The 9,191-nt window shown below is 39.4% G+C and overlaps 1 pseudogene across 1 annotated transcript; it reads left to right on the forward strand.

Annotated features, from left to right (window-relative positions):
• Positions 1–1,135: 1,135 nt before the first annotated feature.
• LOC309806011 (small ribosomal subunit protein uS2-like) lies at positions 1,136–1,899 on the forward strand (annotated as a pseudogene). The gene has a single exon. The product of its transcript is annotated as a small ribosomal subunit protein uS2-like (transcript).
• The last annotated feature ends 7,292 nt before the right edge of the window (positions 1,900–9,191 follow it).

Here is a 9,191-nt window from a genome sequence, read left to right on the forward strand (position 1 = left end):
TCAGAGAACTAAGGTTGCAGGGCAAATTACCAGGCAGAAATCTGAAGAGACAAGTTCATGCAGAGACACACAGGTGAGACTTGCTGACCTGAAGCAGAAGCTGCTGGAGCCATAAACTGGTAGGAACACAAACAGTAATTTTGGTGAATATCTGGCTGGAAGCAGAATGTGGATTAAGATAAGAGCGAGAGACTTCTTGGGCTGCAGTCTTAAGAGGGTCCCTACGTTTTCATGGGCTTTGTGTCTGGTACCTCCACTAGGTTCTCACCATGAAGATCCAAGAAAGATCCCTGTGGCTCTCGGGGAGAAGGGAAGAGTAATCATTGTGAAATAAACCAACAGTTGAACCATAATGAAGGATACTCTCCTGGCAAAGGACTTATTCAGAGCCTTATCCCAGCTGATGGAAGGGAACCCCTCCCATTCCACCCCCCTCCAGGCTTCCTGTTTCACCTGAAGAGGGAAAACAAAAACAAAAAACAAAAGCATAGTCAACAGGGATCAGAGGTTCAAGGAAATAGATTGGGAAGGCTGCAGCCAGGGAAGGGAGTGCAGAGCAGTGGGTAGGGGAAGCTGTACCATGGAGAAACACCTGTGAAGGTCACAGTCCAAGATCAAGGCCGATTAAAACACTGAAATTTAATTGAAAGATTATAGAATGCTCCCCCTTGCCCACACCATACTACCACACCAACAGGGCTCCAGTAAAACAGTAGATTACACCTCTAAGTCCTACAAGAAGCAGACTCTCTCTGAGGAGGCATTCTCAGGAAAGCCCAGTGTCAAGAGGAAAAACAAAGCAAGGACACTAGAGGAATTCGAATCTTCTAGAACCTATTGCTACAGCAAAAGTTAACATAAATCTTCATACTAAAACCCTATTTACCTCATTCTAATTATTCATACATATCATATTCACCTTTCAACCAAAAATTACAAGGCCTGCCAAAGGCAAGAAAAAACAGACTGAAGTGACAGAGCAAGCATTAGAACCAGACTTAGATGTGACACAGATTTGGGGATTATCAGACAGAGAATTGAAAATAGCTGTGATTAGCCTTTATGTGCTACCCAGAGAAGGAGTCCATACAGCATTGTTCTGGGTTCTGTTGTAACTTAGAGGGAAACTTTCACAATGTCCAGAGCCCTCAATGTCCTGCAAATAAAGAGGAAGAGTTCCTTAAATTCCTCGCAGCAGGAACACACTTAGGTGGTACCAACCTTGACTTCTAAATGGAATAGTCCATCACCAAAGGTAAAGTGATAGCATCTACATCATAAATCTGAAGAAAATCTGAGAGAAGCTTCTGCCAGCAGCTGGTGCCATTGTTGCCTTTGAAAACCCAGCTGATGTCAGTGTCATATCATCCAGGAATATTGGCCAGTGAGCTGAGCTGAAGTTTTCTGCTCTATTGCTAGCTGCCTTACTCCTAGAACTTGGAACTAGATCCAGGAAGCCTTACTGGAGCCGAGACTTTTGGTGGTTACTGATCCCAGGGCTGACAACCAGCCTCTCACAGGGGCATCTCCTGTCTACTATTGCTCTGTGTGACACAGACTCTCCTCTGTGCTATGTGGACATTGCCACCCATACAAGGGAGCTCACTCAGCAGGTCTGATGTGATGGATGCTGCCCCAGAAGTTCTACATGTGCATGGTACCATCTCCCAGGAACACTCATGGAAGGCCATGCTTGATCTCTACTTCTACAGAAATCCTAAAGAGATTGAAAAGGAAGAAGAGGGTGCTACTGAAAAGGCTGTGACCAAGGAGAAATTTCAGAGTAAATGCACTGCTCCAGCTCCTGAGTTTACTGTTACTCAACCCAAGGTCTCAGGCTGGGCTGAAGGCATGAAGGTTCCTCCTGTGCCTTTTCAGCAGTTTACTGCTGAAGAATAGTCTGCAGCTCCCACTGCTCAGGCCATTGGGCATAGAGGAGCAACCACTGAGTGTTCTTAAGCTGTTCATCTACAGATTCTTAAACAGAAAATGGAAATAAGGTTGTTGGAAAATAAACAGTTTCTGAAAATGTTTTTAATAAAACAAAATAACTATGATTAATATGGTAAGGGCCCTAATGAAAAAAAAATGGACAACATGCAAGAACAGAGAGGTAGTATAAGCAAAGAGATGAAAAATCTAAGAAAGAATCAAAAAGAAATGTAAGAAGTCAAAAAACACTGTAACAGAAATGAAGACTGCTTTCTATGGGCTCATCAGTAGATGTGACATGGCTGAGGAAAGAATCAGTGAGCTTGAAGGTAGATCAGTAGAAATAGATTAGTTAAAGAATCTAAAGGTTGGAAGAGACATTAAAAGTTATCTAATATATCTTTTCATTTTCCTTCTGAAACTTTGGATTAAAAATACATTCTCTTTTCTGATGGTATGCCAATGATGTAAATAATTATCTAACTCTCGCCATCAAGACTATTGCAAATAGAAGCGTATCATTTTGACACAACTAACACAGATGTAACAACTTTAGGCATTTAACTACCATTTGCCTATAAAGAACAATGCAACACACAAGTTATAAACATTTATGATTTAATTTGGAAAATTAGAACAGGATTTATCCCACTATTGCATATTATCATGAACGATTCTTTTTAACATCTTTGTACTGTCATTCTTTTACTAAATGCCCTACATTTTTCATGCTTTATTTTTTATACTTGTCTACTGCTACTTTGATCCTATCTGGCATTAAGGATCAGTTGTCAAACATTGGAACTAAAAGCTTTTATCTATGGCCTTGCCTCCTTGGATTCCAGTATTCAACATCACTCAGTCAGTGTTCGACTTCAGTCCAGCTGTTCATGTTTGCACATTTAGGTAACTTGCTTCCAAATATTCATGACAGTGAACTATTGAAAGTCAAGTTACTGCTAAGCGGACTTTTCTATATATTGTAATGTCAGAAGAATAGTGCAGTAGTTTCTTAAGATTATTAGCTTTTCTGGGTTTCATTGAATGAAATTGGTGTTTAAGCTCGTATTCACATATTTCATGTACTCATATGTGAAATTCTGTGCTAGTGTAGAGGTGGCTAAGAAGAGGTGGTCCCTGCCTTCAAGGCATGATCAAGCTAGAACTGTAGTATTAGAATCAACTTGGACTATTTTTTAAATTCTGTCATTCAGCCTTGTTTGAATCGAAGTCCAAACATATAACGTTTCTTAAGAATGTCTCAGATAATTTTAATGTGCCACCAGGGTTAGAATTACTGAACTATATTGATAAAAATATCATGCAAATAGATATGAAAGTGATTGATAAGGATGTTACACACACATACACACACACACATGTATGCACTCGTGAGATTTCAGAGGGCGGGGAGTTCATGTTCAACGGAGAGAAGGCAACAAATGTTTCTGAGCTTAAAGGGCTGTAAAGATTTTGGAGAGGAATACCTGACTGAGTGGAGTTGCATTCCTGGCAGGGGGACACTAATAATGAAAGAAAACAAAGAAATGCACTTGACAATGACCTTTTTGAATGGTATAGAGAGGAGCCAGACCCAGAAGAGAATACTGCAAGGAACTGTGGGAAGTAAGATAAGACAGAGAGCAGGGTCCCAACTGAGAAGACCTTAAAAACTTGAATTTCAGGGTGATGTCATTATAAAGCATTTCTTAAATAGTTTTTTTTTTTTTGCATTATTTAACTATCAGGACACTTAGATCCATGATCCTGTTACCCAGCTTAAGTATTAAACTTTATTAATGCAGTTGATATCTCTCCCTTCCCTAATCATAACTGTCCCACCCTCTGCAGCGGTAATCCTCATCCTAAATTTGATGTTTATTATTCTCATACATTTCTTAATACTTAGATACATAGGGACTTATTTTCCCAAACAAAACCAATTTTTCAAGTTAAAAATTTATTGTAAAGAATTGAAGGGAATAAATATGGCCTTGAGTTTACAGACAAAGTAATGGATATCAAGGAATGGGAAGGAAATTTAGCACCTTAAATATAGAGTATGAGGAAACAATGAGTCAGACAAAGGTACTGGGCTTTGGCCTGAGAGATTAGAATCATGATGTGGTGTTAACAGGTTCAATGAATCATGGAGGGAGAACTGGTTCCTGGCAGTGTAGACGCTGTTTTGTGGAATTTGGCTCTATTGACCGTTCCCTCCTTGATGAAGCACTTGCCTCATGGCTTTCTGCCATAACTCTCTTTCGACTTTGTTTCTCCCTCTCCCATTGTTCTTTCTCAGTCTCCTTCATGGCTTCCATTTTGTGTTACAGCTCACACTTCCCTGGATAGACTCATTCCCTTCCAGGGCCTTAACACACAAATGCTGATGACTTCCAAATCTCTCTGGTCAACATGTATGTCTCCTCAGTTCTAGACCTGGATATCTAATTGCTTGTGGTTATCTAGCTCCACAGTCACTTTCAATGTGTCGAAAATTAGTCCTATTACTATCTTATTCTCCTTCTGTTTTATTCATCTTTTTAATGACATATTCCCTCTTCCTTTACTCTCTATCTTTGCAAATCATTCCCAAGGTCTATCTTCTTACCCGAGCTAGAAAACTTTCCCACGCTTTTCCCTAAACATCAGCTGTGCCTGCTAATTAATGCTATGTCAAGTCAACTTCCTTAATTGTGCTTGTATTGACCCCTCCCCAACTCTCTCCACTACCCAAATCTCAGGTTCATTTTGTCTCTTCCCTGGTCAATTATGACAGTCTGTAACCATATCTCCCCAGCCCCAGTTTTGTCCAGCTCCTGCTATCTGTCTCCCATCTGCTCTCAGAGCGATTTTCTTAAATATAAATATGATCATTTCCTGCCCTTATGTAGTAAAAAAAAAAAAAAAAAGAACCCATTACCTTCTGCAGAGGCTTCCCATTTTGCTCTTCTGAGCCCTAATCAGGATTCTACAGAGTTGACTCAAAGGCAACCAATGGTACAAAGTTAGAGGCTGAAAGGGCAGATGACTCTTTTGGGGAGACATAAAAGAGTTTTAGATTTGTGTCCTAAGGCAAAAGAAATAAATGCAAAAATAAACAAATGGGACCCAATTAAACTTAAAAGCTTTTGCACAGAAAAGGAATCCATTGACAAAATGAAAAGACAACCTATGGAATGGAAGAAAATATTTGTAAATGATATCACAGATAAGGGGTTAATATCCAAAATATATAAACAGCTCTTACAACTCAATATCAAAAAAATAAACAACCCAATCAAAAAATGAGAGAAGACCTAAATAGACATTTTTCCAAAGAAGACATACAGGTGACTAACAGGCACATGAAAGGATGCTCAACATCACTAATTAAAACAGAAATGTAAATCAAAACAACAACGAGATATCACCTCACACCTGTCAGAATGGGTATCATCAAAAAGAACACAAATAACAAATGCTGGAGAGAATGTGGAGAAAAGGGAACACGTACACTGTTGCTGGGAATGTAAATTGGTGCAGTCACTATAAAAAAACAGTATGAAGCTTTCTCAAAAAACTGAAAATAGAACTGCTATATGATCCAGCAATTCCACCCCTGGGTATACCTCCAGAAAAAATGAAAACACTAATTCGAAAAGATACGTGAACCCAATGTCCATAGCAGCACTATTTACAATAGCCAAGATATGGAAGCAACCCAAATACCCATCAATGGATAAATGGATAAAGAGATGTGATATATATATACACACACAATGAAATATTACTTATATATGGAATATAAAAAAATAATATAAATGAATGTATATGCAAAACAGAAACAGACTCACAGATATAGATAACAAGCTGGTGGTTATCAAAGGGGAGAGGGGCAAATTTGGGGTATGGGATTAAGAAGTACAAACTATGTATAAAATAGATAAGCAACAGGGACATATTATATAGCACAGGGAATTATACACTATCTTGTAATAACTTTTAATGGAGTATCATCTGTAAAAATACTGAATCATTATGTTGTATACCTAAAACTAATATAATATTGTAAATCAATTATACTTCAATAAAATTTTTTTTAAATGTGATATTTTCACTATCATTATTTTTTCCAAAAAAAAGAAGAGTTGGGGGAATTCCCCGGTGGTCCAGTAGTTAGGACTCCATGCTGCAACTGCCAAGGGCCTGAGTTGCATCCCTGGTTGGAGAACTAAAAATCCCACAAGCTGTGCAGCACAGCCCAAATAAAAGAGGTGGGTTCAAAAGCACAGGTCCTTTCCCCAGCTTCTATCCTTCTGTTAAGTAATTCATTTCCCTAGTATTTATTGAGCACCTACCATGTGCCAGATATTCTTCTCAGTGCTGTTATACATGAACTCTTTTAACTTTCACAACAACTCATGGATGTAGGTAATATTTTTATTCCCACTTTACAGATAAGGAAATGAGTCATATAGATGTTAAATTACCCAACGTCACTCAGCTTGGGGGAGTCAAGAACCAGGACTTGAAGCCAGGTAATTTGACTCTAGAATTTTGCTACTCAAAGTGGGATACATGACCAGCAGAATTGTATCACTGGTCATATTATTAAAAATTCAGACCTTCTGCCTCCATCCCAAACCTACTCAGTCAGACTGTCTACAGGATTCCCAGGTGATGTGTATGTCCATTCATTTTTGAAAAGCACTGGGTTCTTATCTATTATATTGCCCCCATATATCTGTAATTCACTTCCTCTTTCTTCTTTAGACACATGGGCTGGCTCTTCTTTTTTATGGGCCTGTCAAAAGCAAAATACAAACCCAGAATCTTGCTCCTTTACATTTCACTGAAGGGATGATAGCAAGAGGAGCCCCATTTGTAATATATGAACGTGAGCTCCCAGTAGTGAGCTGAGCCTTCCTAAACACTCCTCCTTTTACGGCTGTTTCATCATTTGTCTTGAAACTGGCATCTGATAATCTCAGCATAGGGAGGACAGGAAATTAAGAAGCTAGAACTTTCCTGGTCAAGGGAAGTATAAACCAGTTATGCTAATAGTTATTATTCTAACCAGTTCTTGGTGTAGGTGAATTTTACAGCTACTGAAGAGGAAGTAAGGGACTGATGTTCAAAATGAACCCTGGCTGTCCAAACATGTGATATTAATTTAGTACCACTGGCTAAGCAGGCAGGAGGAAGGGGTGAAAGCCGCTATGGCTTAGAGACCAAGTAGCAGGGAAAGTTGGAGATCAGATGCCATTACAACCCTAATTGACATCATAATCACACATCACAATCTTAACAGTGAGTTTAGGTGACACGTATCTTCTAAGTTAATATGGGAGGAGCAGGTGGGTTTCAGGATACACTGTAAACCATTCATGTTTATGAAACTCACTCATAGAGGCTTTTCAGGCCAGCCCCAGCCTTGGCTCCTAACTCACCTGGAGATTGTCGCCAGCACTTTGTTGGGTGTCTCACAGAGTGCTCAAAACCCAGCCAAACAGTAATGATAAATGGATGGTTTACAGAGATGGTTCAGAGGGATGGAGAATGTGCCACATCACACACCATGTGGCAGAAACTTAAGCAAAATCCTCATTAGACATGAGGATTCTTCATGTCTTTCTTTCCCAAGTGCTTTCTTCCCAATCTAGCTTTTTTCCCCTTTTCTTTCTTTCCTCCTTTCTTTTTTCACACAGTATCTAGATAACTGCTGTATCATTACAAGCATGAACTCTAATTCTAAGTTAAATGACTTAAGCAAAAAACATAGAGTGGAGAGTTCAAAAAAGAGTAATTCATTTTCTAGCTGGTTTTACTATCTATAGCATCCATTCAGGGTCCTTATTCTCAGGATCCTGCCAAACAAAAGCAGGTCTCTTCCTAGCTGGGGGTAGGGATATCTATTGTTGAGAAGATAACAATAGTTTCTCCACACTGCTATATTCTCCTCTGTTGTCGTACTTCTTCATGGTTATTTATATATATATATATATATAGAGAGAGAGAGAGAGAGAGAACTAAGACTAAAATCCTTTACCCTATTGGCAAAGGTCTGAGTGGACATGCCATTCTCAACATTCACAAGACAAGGTGCTTGCTTGTTGGAAGGATGTATTTATGTGAAAAGCATTTTAAACAGGTCTTTGTGTACTTCAGTGAATCTGGGTACCTCACACACACCTAATCAGAGAGGCCCGACATATATATTTTTATACATTGGATTTCCACATGATATTTCTTAGGAAAAGGAGCTCCAATTCAAGAAACAGTTTTTAAAATATCAAAAACAAGTGACAGACAACATAAAGCCTTACAAGTGCAAACTTATTTGCATGGTCCAGAACTCTACATTATCTGGCCTCTGCCAGCCTTCCCAGCCTTAACTCCTGCTGTTCTCTTCTTACCCCACCAAGCCCTGATGCTGCCAACCAAAACCCTTGGGGTTCCCAGAAAGCACACGATGCTTCAAGCTTCTGTGTCTTCGTTTGTGCAGCTCTATCCCTTTACCTGGGGAGCACTTATATCCATTTTGAGACACAATTTGTGTTACTGCAGCAATGAAGATGTTCTGGCTGCTGTAACAAAGCACCATAGACTGGGTGGCATAAACCACCTAGTGGTTTCTTTGCTCACAGTCCCGGAGGCTGGAAGTCCAAGATCAGGGTGGCAGCATGGTCGCGTTCTGGTGAGGGCACTCCTCCAGGGTACAGACTGCTGACTTCTCATTGTGTCCTTGTATGGGGGAAAGAGGGTGAGAGAGCTCTCTGGGGTCCCTTTTATAAGGACACTAATCCATACATGAGGGTTAGTTAATTCTTGAGGGCTCTGCCCTCAAGACCTAGTTACTTCCCAAAGGCCAACTTCCTAAAATCATTACATAAGGGATTAGGATTTCCACATATGGATTTCACTGGGGGACACAAATATTCAGTCCATTGCACTTATATTCCCCATTAGAAGTGATCACGTCTGTTCTTGTTACCCTGAACATACTCATATCACTGTACCTATATCACTTGTATTAACATGTGTTTTAGATTTTATAGACAATAAGCTTTTGACAGCAAGGACTCTTTTTCTTATTTGTCCTTGAACATCAGCCCGTGTCTGACTAATGTAAATATCCTTTGAATCTTTGAATGGGAATTCATTTGAACGGTTATTTCCAATCTTAAACAACAACAGACTTTGATGCAAGAAAAGTTGCATAGGTGTACAGTCTGCATTAAGGCATAATTCTTCTTGAGAAGAGTTAAAATGCCATG

The sequence above is a fragment of the Mesoplodon mirus genome, assembly GCF_964341445.2.
Source record: "Mesoplodon mirus genome assembly, chromosome: 6".
In the NCBI taxonomy this organism is placed as follows: Eukaryota; Metazoa; Chordata; class Mammalia; order Artiodactyla; family Ziphiidae; genus Mesoplodon; species Mesoplodon mirus.